Here is a 17,048-nt window from a genome sequence, read left to right as displayed (position 1 = left end):
GAACACGATTATTAAATTCCTTTTAAGCTCTAAGTAGTCCTTTGACAAATCTTTGAGTGCCCAAGCCAAAGCCACCAGGGCTAGATTTTTGTGAGAAAAAGCAGGGACACTTTCATCCTCCACCTCAGAGAGAGGTAACACTCGTCTCCTGAGTTTGGAGAGGAGTTACCAGAATGTGCCTTTCTCTCCTCTTTCACCATGTATGTGTCTAGAATGCTCTCTATCTTCCCCTTTCCCCACTGCAATACCATAATCCTTTCGGCTGCCTGGCAAAGTTCTATTCATCTGCAAAGTCCCAACTTAAAGGCTCTATGAAACCTTCCTGAACTTCCCAACCAAATTCAGATGTTCTTTCTTTCTCTGTCCCACTCTGTTTTGTGCGCAACTCTATTAGAGAGCATTTACAGAGTAAATTGTCATTGCTGGTTTATATGTCTGTCTCTGCCCGGAACTGTGAGTTCTCTGAGGGTGTTTATTGGGCCATTCCTCCTAGTGCTGTAGAGAGGGGACGGTGTTGTTTAAAATATAGTCCCCGTCTTCTAAGAACTTACTGATCAGGGCTTTAGGGCAAAAAGGGAACTAGTTGTTAGGTAATTGTTTGCCTCACTCTGCCACTCTTCTGGAGGATCCAGGGAAAAGAATTTCTGGTTATTATTTTAATGTAGGTTTTATTACTATTTAGGTATGGTAAGGCCAACAGATCAGGAGACAGCTGCCATTGAGAAGATAATTTGTTATACTTACAGATGCAAAGGCAGGGGCATGCCACGCTACGGGCGTCACACAGGAAAGCACCCGGGATAGGGGAAACTGGACCAGAGCCTTTATTGTGGTTTCCATGGGAAGGAACAGGTGAGGCAGGGTAAGCAGGTTTACGACTGCACGGTTTGAGTAATTTCAGTGGGCTCGGGGGCAGAGAGGCTGTCTCTGGTTGTCTAGTACTGGCCCAGGGACGATTAGACGAGGTAGAGCCTCATAAAAGAGGTGGTAGGGGGAATGGCCCCAGACTGGGTTGCTTCCTTTTGAAAGGCACATTTACTGGCAGGTTGTTTACCATCTTCAGAAACTGGCTAACCTTGAGAGGGGCAGTCCCTTTAGAGGCAGCAAGTCCCCAGATGTCCAAGAGTCAGAATACAGAAAATAAAAGGTATGATTAATACAGTGATAAAACTAGGTCTCTGCCCTTCCTCTTTGGGTTCCCTAACGCTGGGTGGAATCTCTGTAAAACAGGGTGGAAGGTTCTTTCTTCTGAGAACTTTCTCCTGAACTCCTCTTACAGGGTAATTGCCCTTCTGCTTGTATTATTTCTGGTGAAAAACTGTGCCAAACCTATTGGGATTGTTTGCGTGCCCATCTCCTCCATGACCTGCGAGCTCCTTGAGAACAGAGGCTGTATCCCATTGCAGGTTCACCTAGCAGACGGTGCTGCACAGAGTGGGTGTCCAGGAAATATTTGTTGAGGGAAAAGAGATGTGAAAAAGTGTGTTTCTTGATTAATGATGTACTCACACAACATATATGTACACCACTAAGTTCTGGCCACCAGCTGAAGATTATAGCAGGATAAGTTTTATTTGGCAGGCTGTTAGAGAGGATTAGAATTTCAGATTTTAGAGAAAGCTGTCCCTTCTCTGGCTGGTTGAGTTGAACTGTCCTGAAGGCATGCTTATGTTTCACCTCTTCCTACCTCACAGCCATGGCTTATATGGTTCCTACTGGTGAAAGCCACCACTGGCAAGGTGGTCCCATAGAACTCATCTGGTGTTTAAAGGCCTTTGAAAGTGAATTAGTGATCTTTAATTACTGAAGTTGAAGTGCCAGGCAATGTGCTAAGGCATCTCATAAGCATGTCTCACTTTATCCCCATAGCAACCCGGCGAGGTGGGCACTGTTCGTTTCTTCATTTTACAGCTAAGCATACTAAAGCTTGGAGACCTTAGGAAACCAAAGAATCCACACTTATTGAGTGGTGGATGCAGAATCTGAACTCAGGCTGATTCCAGAGCCTGTGACCCTAACCTCTGACTGAGGAACCCCACTCCCGAGCATCATCCTCTTTTCATCCCACAGGTGCCAGGCAGCAGGAGGTGTTTCCTTGCATGCGGTGCCTCGAACCTCTGCGCACATCCGTGAGGTCCTGGTGAGCTCTGAGTCCCTTCCTGGTTCTGGGCTTGATCCCTGGTGGTCAGAGGGCGTCCAGTGTGGTCTAATAGGTCACAGGGGGCTCGGATTTCTCACAGGGCCAGAAGGTTGGTTCTAGATCCTCTGCTGCCATGTAACTGGGGTGTGGGGGTTGGAGAGCCCAAGGCTAGCTGCCCTCAAGTCAGCTAAGCTGGTACAGCAAAGAGGGAATCCTGGCATCTTTGGGTTTTTCTTGACCCACATCAATGGGCTTAGTGATGCCCCTGAGTAAAGAGTATGTATAACAGACGGGAGGTGAAGAGTTTGAGACAGGCAGTAATGATGTCAATTGGCTGGCCCATTTATGAACTAACCAAGCACCCTGCTAGGCTCTTTATAGGCATAATCTAGCAAGGTGAGTGCTTGGACCCCAATCTCACAGATTGAGAAACTGGGGCAGAGAGGGAAGCAAATTGCTTAAGGCACACAGCTGGCTAGTAAGTGGCAGGGCGGGATCTGAACTAGGTTTTGCTTCTCATTCACACACACTCATTTATTTAATGCCACTTGTGTTCTATCTCTCTGCACTTGGGACATCAGTAACCAGACAAAAGTCCCTGCTCTTATGGAGCTTACACTGTAGTGATGCTAAGATGCAGTCAGTACACAGTTATATGATAGAACTAGGCATACCCTATTCAAACTGCAGAAAAAGCAAAGACAGGGAAGTTGATAAGAGTTACGGGAAAGTACAGAGCCAAGTGCGGGAGACCGAGAATGCCAGGGGGTTGGCAGAGGGAGCCGACTGTAGCAGAACCTTGTCGAGTAAGTGATGTCTGAGTGAAGACGATAAAGGAGGTGAGGGAGCTAACCATGCAGATGTCTGCGGAAGAGTGTTCTAGGCTAGTGTGGAGGCAGCTTAATTCCAGGGTGACTCAAGACATAGACGAATGTGAGAAGACTTCTATTCTCAAAGAAGGAAAATGCTTGAAAACAGATTGCAAGCCCACCAGAATGAGAGAGATCTGAGCCAGTCCACGTAATACAGCTTGGGGATGAAGACTGATTTCTAGGTTCTCGTTAGAAAACAGGCCTTCTTCCTGCCTATGTCCTGAGGAGAAAAAAGAAGCTAATGTAACCGAAGAGTCTGGGGTCACCCTGGCTTTACACCCTCGATTAAAGTCTGCTCGCTGTCGCAACACCTCTACCGTGCCCTTGGTCTCTCTGTTCCTGAGGGCATCTGTGATATGTACTGCCTGGCGCTGGTCCCTCGGGACCACCCCATAGGCAGCTTGGACATGCCTGGGCTCTCGGCTTCCTGGCTGGGCTCTGCACTTTTCTTTCTTCAACGGTTCGTTGTCTGGTTCCGAGACAGATGGATTTTCTTAGTGCTGATGTCTCTGAATCCCCTTGATGGAGTACTTGCCTAAGCTGGGGAAGCCTGCTCTCTGCCTCTCAATGGAGAGGAGGACCGGGATAAATTGATGCGAGAGCTGTGGGCTGACCACTTGTTCATTGTGCTGCCCAATATTGTGCTCTGGGCTTCCTAAGGATCAGTTCAGGTCAAGTACTTACTGAGGCTGCCTTATGCCGGCCCTGGGCTCTGAGGAATCGGACATGTCCTGACCTTGAGGCGTACACGGGCTGCTCCAGAGATAGATAGTTTTATTATGTTTTGCAAGTTTCCACCCTGTCCTGGACCCCACCCACCCATAAAATACAGGGTGGTAGCAGGTGAGCACTCTACCCTCTGCGCAGTCTCCCTGAAGAGGTTGTCTAGATCTCCTCTTAGCTCGCTCTGATGGTCTTAGTTTCCTTGGTCCTCATATTTCTGTTTGGGCGTTGATGTACCTCAGTTTGGGAACTATTTTAGAAATATTTCCACTGAAGCTCGGGCTTCTCCCTCGGACCTAATTCTGCCATTAGACCTCTGGCTTTTACCTGATGATGAATGAGAGAGAGAGACATTCTTAATTCCTGGCAAAAGTGCAATGATAAGAGGTCTGCACAGGGTTTAGGGGAGGGGTTCTGGCCAGCCTAAGGTTGTTCCGTAGCCTTCCAGGAGAAGAGGATGCCTGCATTGTTTTGATGCCCCAACCAGGGAGCCCCTTTGTCTTAGTAAGGAGACCAGTTGTCCCCTTATGCAAATATTCTTGCCTGCAAATCCTCCTGCTTTCTTCATGGATTGATTCCTAAAAAGGAGACGAGGGTTTTCTGCTCCAGCATGTAAGGGGCTTGGAAGTCAAAACTCCCAACCTCACAAGAAAAAGCTGAACAAACTGCAAATCATCTACTCTTCTTAGATCCATCGGCAAATGGAAGTCATAGGGCAGAGTGCTGCCTGCAAAATTGGACAGACAGGTAGATACAGATAATCACAACTTAACGAAAAGCAAAAGCTGAGGAAAGGAACGCCAGTGATGGAGCCAGTACCAGGGTGGGAAGACTTAACAGTGATTGATGAATGGCTGGAGGCTCTGTGTAGACAAACTTGAGGGTTAATAATTTCAGGGGGGCCTACTTGTAGGGGGAGCCGGACATTTTTGAGTTTTGCCTCCAGGAGTCCTGCCAGGTCCCCCACAGTAAAGAGTGAAGAAAAATCCTTTTGTGCTTCCAGCAGGAAGAAGAGAAGAGCAGCTATATTACAAATACACCTAGAGGTTTATGTTCTCCTTAGCATGGACTGCCCTCAAGAGAAACTACTTAACCAGAGCCTAACTGACCCAGGGAAGGGAAGTATCCAAGGCCAGCCCTTTAGCCTTTCTGCCTTAACTAAGGGGGTGGGGGAAACCCAGCAACTGAGAAGCACTTGTGAAGGTCAAAGCCCATGGGCTCATTAAAAGACACCTAATCATAGGACTATAGAATGCTTCCCTTCCCCCAACACCTTACCACCACATCAGTAGGGCCCCTGCATAATAACGGGATTACAAATGAAAGAACTGCACATCTTGGACCTTATTTAAGATGTCTGTAGGGAGATACAAAGACAACGGGAGATAAAAATAACACCAGAGGAAATGTACCTCTCACAACCTGTAGCTACAGTAATCACTGAGCACAGCCTAGCTCCGAACCAGATACACATAAAGCCTCACGTCGAGGCCTGTTTTCTTCCGTCCCTATTACAAAGTATATCATGTCTGGCTTTCAGCATAAAACTACAAGTCATACCAAAAGACAAAAAAACACAACTTGGACAGAGCAAGCATCAGAACCAGACTCATAAATGGCAAAAATATTGGAATTATCTGACTGGAAATTTAAAACAACTGATTAATATACTAACGGCTGTAATGGCAAAAGTGGACAGCTTTCAAGAACAGGTGGGTCATGTAAGCAGAGAGATGGAAACTCCAAGAAACAAAGGAGAGGCTAGAAATAAAAAAACATTGTTACAGAAATGAAGCATACCTTTGATGAGATCATCACTGAACTGGATATGGCCAAGGAAAAAATCAGTGGGTTTGAACATATGTCAACTAGGAACCTCCAAAACTGAAAAGAGAAAAAGGAATGAAAATTATGGAACAAAATACCCAAGAACTATGGGAAAATTATAAAATGTGTAGCGTGCATGTAAAGAAGAAGAAAAAAGATAGAAACAAAAGAAATATTTGAAATAATGACTGAGAATTTTCCAAAATTAATGACAGATAACAAACCACAAATCTAGGAATCTTAAAGGATACTAAAAAGGACAAATACCAAAAAAATCTACAATTGGGCATATCATATTGAAATTGTAAAACAAGGGGCGCTTGGGTGGCTCAGTGGTTAAGCGTCTGCCTTTGGCTCAGGGCGTGATCCCGGGGTTCTGGGATTGAGCCCCACATCAGGCATCACTGCTGGGAGCCTGCTTCTTCCTCTCCCACTCCCCCTGCCTGTGTTCCCTCTCTCGCTGGCTGTCTGTATCTCTGTCAAATAAATAAATAAAATCTTAAAAAAAAAAAAAGAAATTGTGAAACAAAACAAAAAATCGAAGATGAAAGAAAAAGCTTACCTGTAGAGGAACAAGGATAAGAATGACATCAGACTTCTCTTCAGAAACCATACAGGTAAGAAAAGAGTGCAGTGAAATATTTAAAACATTAAAAGAAAAATAATGTAGAATTCTATATTCAGTAAAATTATCCTTCAAAAATAAAGAAGAAATACTTTGTCAAAGAAAAACTGAGGGAATTTGTCACCAACAGAGCGGCCTTGCAATAAATGTTAAAAGAAGCTTTTAGAAAGAAAATGATAAACCTTAGAAACTGGGATGTACATACAAAAAGGAAGAGTGCTAGAGGAGAAATAAATGAAGGTAAAATGAAATCCTTTAGTCTTAATTGATCTGGCAGGTAACCATTCAAAGTATTAATAGCAACAGCAACAATGTATTCAGTGATTATAACTTGGATAAGTGAAATGAATGACAGCAATGTCATAGGGAGGAATTAGAAATACTCTGTTATGAGGTATTTGTTCTGTGAAGCAGTATAATGCTATGCGAAAGTGGACTTGGATTAGTTGTAAATGTATATGGCAAACTCTAGAGGAATCACTTTAAAAAGTTAGAAAAAAATAGCATAAATCGTATTGCAAGAAGGAGAGAAAATGGAATCATATGAAATGCTTAATTAAAACCATAGAAGGCAAGGGGGCGCCTGGGTGGCGCAGCGGTTAAGCGTCTGCCTTCGGCTCAGGGCGTGATCCCGGCGTTATGGGATCGAGCCCCACATCAGGCTCCTCCGCTGGGAGCCTGCTTCTTCCTCTCCCACTCCCCCTGCTTGTGTTCCCTCTCCCGCTGGCTGTCTCTCTCTCTGTCAAATAAATAAATAAAATCTTAAAAAAAAAAAAAAAACATAGAAGGCAGAAGAAGTGTAGAAAGCAAAAAGAATAAGAAAAAAAAGAACAAGGGCAATGGATAGAGGACAGGAAAAAAATGATAGATATTGATCCAACTCTATCAATAATCATTTTGAATACTAACAGCCTAATACACAAATCAAAAGACAAAGACTGTCAGAGTGGATTAAAAAAACAAGACCCAACTATATATTGTCTACAAAAAACCCCACTCTAAATATAAAGACACAGATAGATTAAGAGGAAAGGGGTGGAAAAAGTTTTGGGGAGTAGTTGCACAACAGTGTGAGTGTATTTAACACCATTGAACTGTACACTGAAAAATGGTTGAGACAGTAAATTTAATGTGAATTTTACCACAAGTTTTTTAAAAAGACAAAGGGATGGAGTAAGATACACTTTGCTAACACAAACCAGAAGAAAGCCAGGAAGCCATACTCATTTCAAACAAAGCTGTATTCAGAGTAAAGAAAATTATCAGAGAGAAGGAGGGGCATTATGTGATGTTAAAGGGTTAATTCTCTAAGAAGATGTAACAACCCTGAACCAAAATGTATGAAACAAAAACAGAGAACTACAAGGAGAAATAGACAAATCCACTAATGTAGTTGGAGAATGCAGCACCCCTCTATCACTAAGTGACAGATCCAGCAGCCAGAAAATCAGGACGTAGTTGAACTAAACAGGCACTATCAAACAGCTAGATCTCATCAGTGATTATAGAATACTTCATCGCGTAACGATATGCATTCTTCTCCAGTTCGGAGCATTTACCAAGATAGACCACATTCTGGGACTCAAAACACACCTTAACAAATTAAAAAGTATAGAAATCACACAAAGTACAGGGTGCCTGGGTGGCTCAGTTGGTTAGGTGTCTGCCTTCAGCTCGGGTGGTGATCCCAGGGTTCTGGGATCGAGCCCCATGTTGGACTCCCTGCAAGGTGGGGAGCCTGCTTCTCCCTCGCCCTCTGCTGCTCCCCCTGCTTGTGCTCTCCCTTTCTCTCTTTCTGTCAAATAAATAAATAAATAAATAAAAGCTTAAAAAAAAAAAAAGAAATCATACAAAGCATACTCTCAAACTGCAATGAAATTAAGTCAATAAGAGAAAGATAGGGGGGAATCCCACAATACTTGGAGGTTAAACAACACACTTCTAAACACATCGGTCAAAGAGGTCTCAAAGAAGTAAAAAGCTTATATATATTATATATATATATATATATATATAATAGCCTTCCAAAAAAGAAAGCACTAGGCCCCGGGGGGTTAACTGGTACGTTGTACCAAACATTTAAGGAAGAATGAAATTTTCTGTTCCAGGAAATAGGGATAGAAGGTATACTTTTTAAATCATTCTATGCAACCATCATTAACCTTATATCAAAACCATATAGACATTGCCAGAAAACTACAAATTAATATCTTTCATAAACATGGATACAAAGATCCTCAAAAAATATGAGCAAGATGAATTCAACAATATATAAAAAAGAATTATACACCATGACCAAGTGGAATTTATTACAGGTATGCAAGGGCTGGTTTAATATTCAAAAATTAATTATGTAGTCCATCATATAAATGAGCTGAGAAAGCATTTGACAAAATCCAACACTCATTCATGATAAAATATCTCAGTAAACTAGGATTAGAGAGAACTTGTCAACTTGATAAAGAACATCTACCAAAAAACCTACAGCTAGGGGTGCCTCGGTGGCTCAATCGACGTCCAACTCTTGATTTCAGCTCAGGTTATGATCTTGGAGTTATGAAATCGAGCCCCACATCAGGCTCTGTGCTGGGTGTGGAGTCCGCTTGAGATTATCTTTCTCCCTCTCCTGCCCCTCTCCCCCCTTAAAAAAGAAAACAAAACAAAACAAAAAATGTACAGCTAACATCAAACTCAGTAATGAACAACTAGATGCTTTTCTGCCAAGATCAGAAAGAAGGAAAAGATGTCCCCTCACCCCTATTACTGCATGGTACTGCAAGCCCTGGCTAATGCAATAAGACAAGAGAAAGAAATAATAGATATACAGATTGGGAAGGAAGAAACAAAACTGTGTTTGCAGATGACATGATTATCTATGTAGAGAATCCCAGAGAATTGACCAGAAAACCAAAACCAAATCAAACAAAACAAAACCCTCCTGAAACTAATAAGTGATTGTACGAAAGTTGCAGGATACAAGGTTAATATACAAGTCAGTTGTTTTCTTATATACCAGTGATAAATAACTAGAATTTGAAATGTATTTTTTAAATTTTATATATTTGGAAAAGTGAGAGCATGAGTGGAAGGGCAGAGGGAGAGGGAGAAGCAGACTCCCCAGTGAGTAGAAAGCCTGACGCAGGGCTCGATCCTAGGACTGGGATCATGAACTGAGCTGAAGGCAGCCGCTTAATCAACTGAGCCACCCAGGTGCCCCAGGAATTTGAAATTTAAAACTCAATACCATTGTGGGGGTGCCTGGGTGACTTAGTTGGTTGAGTGGTTGACCTTTGATTTCTGCTCAGCCCATGACCTCAGGGTCCTGGGATCGAGCCCTTCTTAGGCTCTGTGCTCAACGGGGAGTCCACATCAGGATCCTGTTTCTCCCTCTGCCCCTCCCCCCGCTCACTTGTTCTCTCTCTCTCTAAGAAATAAATGAATCTTAAACACACACACACACACACACAATACCACTGGGGCACCTGGGTGGCTCAGTCGGTTGGGTGTCTGACTCTTGGTTTTGGCCCAGGTCATGATCCCATAGGTCTTGGGATCGAGCCCTGCATCAGACTTCCTGCTTGGCAGTATGTGTGGGGTCTGCTTGAGGATTCTCTCCCCCTGCCCCCCTTCCCTCAAATAAATAAGTCTTTAAAAAAAAAAAACAAACAAACACAATACCATTTACCAAAGAAAAGGAAATACTTAGGCATGCATTTTACAAAACACATATAAGATCTATATCGGATAAAACTACAAAACTCTGATGAAAGAAATTCTAAATAAATGGAGAGATACTCTATGTACAAGGATAAGAAGAATCAGTATTATCAAGATGTCAGTTCTTCCAGTTTGATCTGTAGATTCAACATAATCCTAATCAAAGTTCTAGCAACTTATTTTGTGGATATCAGCAAATTGATCCTAAATTTTATATGGAGAAGCAAAAGATCATGAGTAGCCAGCACAATATCGAAGAACAACAACAAATTTGGAAGACTGCCTCTGTCCAACTTCCAGACCTGCTGTAAAGCTACAATAATGAAGACAGTGTGGTGTTGGCAAAAGAATGGATAGACCACACAAATATAGTCAACTATCTTTAAAAAGGAAACAAAGATAATTCAGTGGAGAAAAGATAGTGTTTTCAATGAATGGCACTGGAACACTGGATATGCACATGCAAAAAAAAAAAAATCTAAAAACATCTTTCACAAAAATTAACTCAATATGCATCAAAGACCTAAATGTGAAATGTTAAGCTATGAACTCCTAGAAGATCACATAGGAGAATATCTAATGCCGTTCACTTCTGTGATGAGTTTTTAGAAACAACACCGAAAAGTACCGTCCATGAAAGAAAACATTGGTAAGTTTGATTTCACTGAAATGGAAACCTTGTGCTCTTCAAAAGGCACTGTTAAGGGAATGAAAACAGAAGCCACAGACTGGGAGACAATATTTGCAAAAGACACATCTGGTAAAGGACTGGTTTCCAAAATACACAAAGAACTCGTACAACTGAACAATAAGGAAAAAAATGACCCAATTAAAAATGGGCAAAAGACCTGAAAAGACACCTCACTAAATAAGATGTACAGATGGCCAATAAGCATATGAAAAGATATTCAGCATCACATACCATTAGGGAATTTCAAATTAAAACAATGAGCTACCACTACACACCTATTAAAATGGCTAAAAGTTAGAACACTGATCACACCAAATTCTGGCAAGGATGGAGCAACAGGAACTCTCATTCACTGCTGGTAGAAGTACAAAATGGAACAGCCATGTGGAAGACAATTTGACAGTTTCTTATAAAACTAAACATATTCTTACCATGTGGCCCAGCACTGGAACTCTTTGGTATTTTTCCAAATGAGTGGAAAACCTATGTCTACACAAAAAATCTGCACCTGAAGGTTTATAGCAGCTTTATTCATAATTGCCAAAATCTGGAGGCAATCAAGATGTTCTTCTGTAGCTGAATGGATAAACAGTGATATATACATACAATGAGATATTTTCATCAATAAAAAGAAATGTTATCAAGTCATGAAAAGATATGGGGGAACCTTAAATGCATCTTGCCAAGGGAGAGAAACCAATCTGAAAAGGCTACATACTGTGTAATTCCAGCTCTGTGACATTCTGGAGAAGGCAAAACTATGAAGACAATGAAAAGATTAGTGGTTGCAGGGGTTGGAGGTGGGTGGGAGGGATGAGTAAGTGGAGCCCAAGATTTTAGGGCAGTGACATTTCTGTACTATAATGGTGGATACATGTCATACATTGGTCAAAACCCATAAAATATACAACACAAGAAGAGAACCCTAATGTAAGCTATGGACTGTAGCTAATAATAATGTTTCAATATTATCATCAGTTATAACAAATGTACCACATTAATGCAAGATGCTAATAATAGGGGACACAGTGGAGGAGCCCTGGGAGGTACAGAGGATATATGGAAACTCGACTTTCTGTTCAATTTTTCAGTAAACCTAGAACTGCCCTTTTAAAAAGGGTGGTAGCAGGGAGGAAGAGATGAAGACTGGGGTACCCCTTAAAGAGAGCCTGTTACTTCCTACAGCTTCCTGCAGAGGGCGCCCCGGCTTAGGGGCAAAAACCACGATGTAGAGAAGACGCGGTACAAATAATTACTTATTCAGGTGCATTCTAAGTGCTTTAGATAAATTATTTCGTGTAATTCTTGAGCAACAATCCTGTGTGAACTGTTAACATTCCTACTTTACAGAGGAGGAAGTGGAAGCACAGAGAAATTAAGTAGCTTGTTCAAGATAGCGCAGTCGTTAAGTGGAGCCGAGATTTAAATCTAGGTATTAGAATATGAAACTAAATCACCACATGCAACTTGTTCTTATTCTATGAACTGGGCAGTCTTTTTTTTTTTTTTTTTTTTTTTTTTTTTTTTAAGAGAGAGCGAGCGAGCACCAGTGGCGGGAGGTGCAGAGAGAGAGAATCTCAAGCAGGCTTTCGCTGAGTGGGGAGCCTGACGTGGAGCTTGGTCCCATGACCCTGAGCTCACTGCCTGAGCGGAAATCAAGAGTAGGTTGCCCAACCGACTAAGCCCCCCAGAAGCCCCCCAGCACATTTTCATCACCCAAAAAGAAACCCCCTGCCCTTGGCAATCACTACTCATTCCCTTTTGTCAACCGCTTACCGACTTTTTGTCTCTATGGATTGGCCTATTCTAGACATTTCATATAAATGGAATCTGATAAGAGCCCTTTGTGTCTGGCTTCTTTCACTTTGTATCATTTTCAAGGCCTGTCCATGTTGTGGCATGTGTCAGTACAGACATATTGTGTGGATTGTATGGATATATCACATATTTATCCATCTTCAGTTGACACACATTTAAGTTGTTTCCACTTCTTGGCTATTACGAATAATGCTGCTGTAAACATTCATATAGAAGTCTTTGTGTGGACACATACTCTCATTTCTCTTGGGTATATGCATGCAAGCGCAATTGCTGGGTCATTGTGGTAACTTGTGTTTAACATTTTGAGGAATTCCCAGAGAGTTTTCCGCAGTGACTGATGGGTAGTGGTCTTGAGCATCTTTTCACGGCCTTGTTGGCCATTTGTATGATCTCTTTGGAGAAATGTCTCTTCAAATCTTTCGCCTATTTTTAAACTAGCCTATTTATCTTTTGTTGTTGTTATATTTTTGAGTTGTAAGTGATCTTTATATATTCCCATAATAGACCTTTATCAGATATAGGATTCACAAATATATTTTCCCCTCCTGTGTGTTGTCTTTTCACTTTCTTGATAGTGTCCTTTGACACACACAAAAGTTATCTATTTTGATAAGGTCCAATTTATTTATTTTTTTCTTTGGTTGCTTCTGCTTTTAGTGTCATATGTAAGAAACTGTTGCCTAATCGGGAGTCATTAAGATTTATGTTTTCGTCTAAGTGTTTTATAGTTTTAGCTCTTACATGTAGGTCTTTGATCCATTTTGAGTTCATTTTTGTATATGATGTGAAATGTCCAAATTCATTTGTGTGGCTAGCTAGTTATTCTAGCACCATTTACTGAAAAGACCATTTTTACTCATTGAATGGTCTTAGTGCCTTTGTCAAAAATCCATTGGCTATAGATGTATCAGTTTATTTCCGGTCTCTATATTTCATTGATCTATGTGTCTATCTTCATTCTAGTACCACAGCTTTAATTAGAGTAGCTTTCTAATAGGTTGTAAGATTGGAAGTGTGAGCCTTTAAACTGTGTTCCTTTTTGTTCAAGATTAGTTTAGCTATTCTGGGTCCCTTGCTATATGAGTTTCAGGATCAGTTATCCATTTCTGTAAAAAGGCCATTGAAATTTTGATAGGGATTGCACTGAATCTGTTAGGACTTTAAACAATATTAAATCTTCCAATCCACAGTTAGGGAGGTCTTCCCATTTATTTAGGTCTTTAATTTCTTTCATTTATGTTTGGATGTTGCATTTTGTCAAATGCTTTTTCTGTATCTATTGAGATGATCATATGATTTTTGTCTTTCACTTATCGGTGTGGTATATCACGTAATTGATTTGCATATGTTGAACCATCCTTACATCCCAGAGATAAATCCTACTTGATCATGGTATGATCCTTTTACTGTGATGTTGAATTCAGTTTGCTAATATTTTGAGAGTTTTGGGATCTCTGTTCATCAGGGATATGGGTCTGTAGAGTTCTTATAGTGTCCTTATCTGTCTTTGCTATCAGGGCAATTCTGGCCTCATAAAATGAGTTTGAGAGACTTCCCTTCTCTTCAGTTTTTTTTTTTTTTTTTGAAGAGTTTGAGAATGGCTAATATTAATGCTTTAAATGTTTGGTAGACTTCAGCAGAGAAGCTATCTGGTCTTGAGCTTTTCTGTGTTGGGAGATTTTTGATTACTGATTCAATTACTCATTATGTATCTCTTTAGATTTTCTGTTTCTTCATGATTCAGTCTTGTTAGGTTGTATGTTTCTAAGAATTTATCCGTTTCTTCTAGATTATCTAATTTATTGGTGTATAATTATTTGTAGTAGTCTCTTATGCTCTTTTGTTTTTCTGTGGTATCAGATATAATGTCTGCTCTCTTATTTCTGATTTTATTTGAGTCTTCTCTCTCTTTTTTTCCCCCTTTGTCTGGCTAAAGGCTTGTCAATTTTGTTTATCTTTTCAAAAAAACAGTTCTTTAATTAATGTTTTCTATTTTTTCCCCCTGGCCTCTATTTCATTTATTTCTGGTCTAGTCTTTGTTATTTCCTTCTTTCTGCTAGCTTTGGGTTTGGTTTGTTCTTTTTGTGGTTTCTTAAGTTTGAAGTTAGGTTGTTTATTTGAAATCTTTTTTTTTTTAAATGTAGACATTTGTCACTATAAGCTTCCCAATTTTAACACTGCTTTTGCTGTAAGTTTGGTATGTTGTGTTTCTATTTTGTTTGTTTCAAGATAATTTTTTATTTCTTTTTTTCTTTTCTTTTTAAGATTTTATATATCTATTTGACAGAGAAAGAGCACAAGCAAGGGGAGCGGCAGGCAGAGGGAGGGGGAGAAGCAGGCTTCCCACCGAGCAGGAGCCCAATGCAGGGCTTGATCCTAAGACTCTGGGATCATGACCTGAGCTGAAGGCAGACACTTAACCAACTGAGCTACCCAGGCGCCCTGATAATTTTTCTCTTCTGATTCCTTCTTTGACCTGTTGGTTGTTCAGGAGTGTGTTAATTCCCGCATATTTGTGAATTTTCCAGTTTTCCTCTTGTTATTGACTTCTAGTTTCCTACCAATGTGTCAGCAAAGATACTTGCTATGATTTAAATCTTAAATTTGCTAAGACTTGTTTTGTGATATATCATATGATCTGTCCTGCAGAATGTTATGTGTGCGCTTAGGAAGAATGCACGTTCTGCATATGTTTGTTAGGTCCATTTGGTCTGTAGTTGAAGTCCAACATTTTCTTACTGATTTTCTGTCTGGATCTTCTACCCATTGTTAAAAGTGTGGTGTTAATTCCCCCACTATTACTGGATTGTTGTCTGTTTCTCCCTTCCGATCTGTTAGTATTTACTTAATATAGTTATTACTCTAATGTTGGGTGCATATATGATTGGTATGTCCCCTTGATGAACTGACCCTTTTATCATTATCTAAGGACCTTCTCTGTCTAGTATTATAGTTTTTGGTTTAAGGTCTAGTTTGTCTAAGTGTGGCTCTCCCTGCTGTCTCTTGGTTTCCACTTGTATAGAATATCTCTTTCCACCTCTTCCCTTTGAGCCTGTGTGTGTCCTTAAAGCTGAAATGAGTCTCTTGTAGGCAACATATAGTTGGGTCTTGTTTTTTAATCCATTTATATCAAGAGTAATTATTGATAAGTAAGGACGTACTAATGCCATCTGATTAATTGTTCTCTGGCTGTTTTTTAAAAAGTTCCCTTGTACCTTTCTCTCTCTTTTGCTGTCTTCTTTTGTGAATTGATGATTTTCTGTAGTGTTATGCTTTGATTCCCTTGCCTTTATCTTTTGTGTATCTATTGTAGGGTTTTGCTTTGTGGTTACCATGAGGCTTACATAAAATATCTTATAGATAACAGCGGTCTCTTCTATGCTGATAACAACTTTATTTCAACCACATGCAAAACTCTACCCTTGTACTTTTTTTTTTTTTTTTTTTTTTACTTTTTACTCTTTTTACATTTTTGATGTCACAGTTTATCTCTTTTTATATTGTGGCTTCTTTAACAAATGATTGTAGCTATAATTATTTTTAATACTTTTGTCCTTTAACCTTTATACTAGAGTTAAATGGTTAAGACACCACCATGTTACAGTATTAGAATATTCTGAATTTGACTATACTGTTGACCCTTGAACAACATGAGTTAGAATTGTGCCGGTCCGTTTATACATGAAAATTTTTTAGAGTTGACAACAAGAGCCACACGCCATTTATTTACAACTGCCCCCTCCCCACCGTTGTCACAGACTGAATAGAAGGTGGCTGGTGCAGTTCATACCAGCTGCTGTCTGGGTACCTGTGGAGGCCCACAAAGGCTTTCGGCAACCACAGGGGGCCCAGGACCAGGCAGGGATGCAAGGTGCCCTGTGTGTGCTGGGACAGTGCTGCATAGGGAGCCCTGCACCCCAGCACCCCTGCCCCTTGAGTGCTCCAGACATGCTTCAGAGCTGTGCTGGGGCAGCCATGGACCTTGGGCCCCTCCAGGGTGGAGTGTGGACCCCTTCCTGCAGTAGCCTACACCCTCCCTCCCGCCTTCAGCTTCCCAGAGGCCGATGCACGCACGTGTAGCTGCAGCTGCTGATGGCCACAAGGCCAGTGGTGGACCTCCACACAGATGGGCAGCTTTACCGCACCTCTAGGCCACTGTCGTTGCTGTGGGCCATCCTGGTGGCTGCCGCCGCTAAGCCAAAACCACCAGGCTGTGGAGCATCGCCATTCCAGGGTGCCCTACCCAGCGGGCCTGGCCCACCTACACAGGGATTTTTTTCAATAAAAATACGTATGGTACTGTCCTTTCTCTTCCTTATGATTTTCTTAACTTTCTCTTTTCTTTAGCTTACTTTGTTATAAGAATACAGTATATAATACAGACAATGTACAAATATGTGCTAATCAACTAAGTTATCAGCAAGGCTTCCAATCAACAGTAGGCTATTACAAGTTAAGTTCTGGGGAGTCAGAATTATAAGGGGATTTTTGACTGTGCAGGGGTCAGCGCCCCTAACCCCCATGTTGTTCAAGGGTCAACTGTATTTACCTTCCCAGTGTGTTGTGTATTTTCATATGTTTTCATGTTACTAATTAGCATACTTTCATTTCAGTTTGAAGAACTCCTTTCAG

This window comes from Ursus arctos, unplaced genomic scaffold (assembly GCF_023065955.2).
Source record: "Ursus arctos isolate Adak ecotype North America unplaced genomic scaffold, UrsArc2.0 scaffold_21, whole genome shotgun sequence".
Lineage (NCBI taxonomy): Eukaryota > Metazoa > Chordata > Mammalia > Carnivora > Ursidae > Ursus > Ursus arctos.
This window is presented reverse-complemented; position numbering follows the sequence as displayed.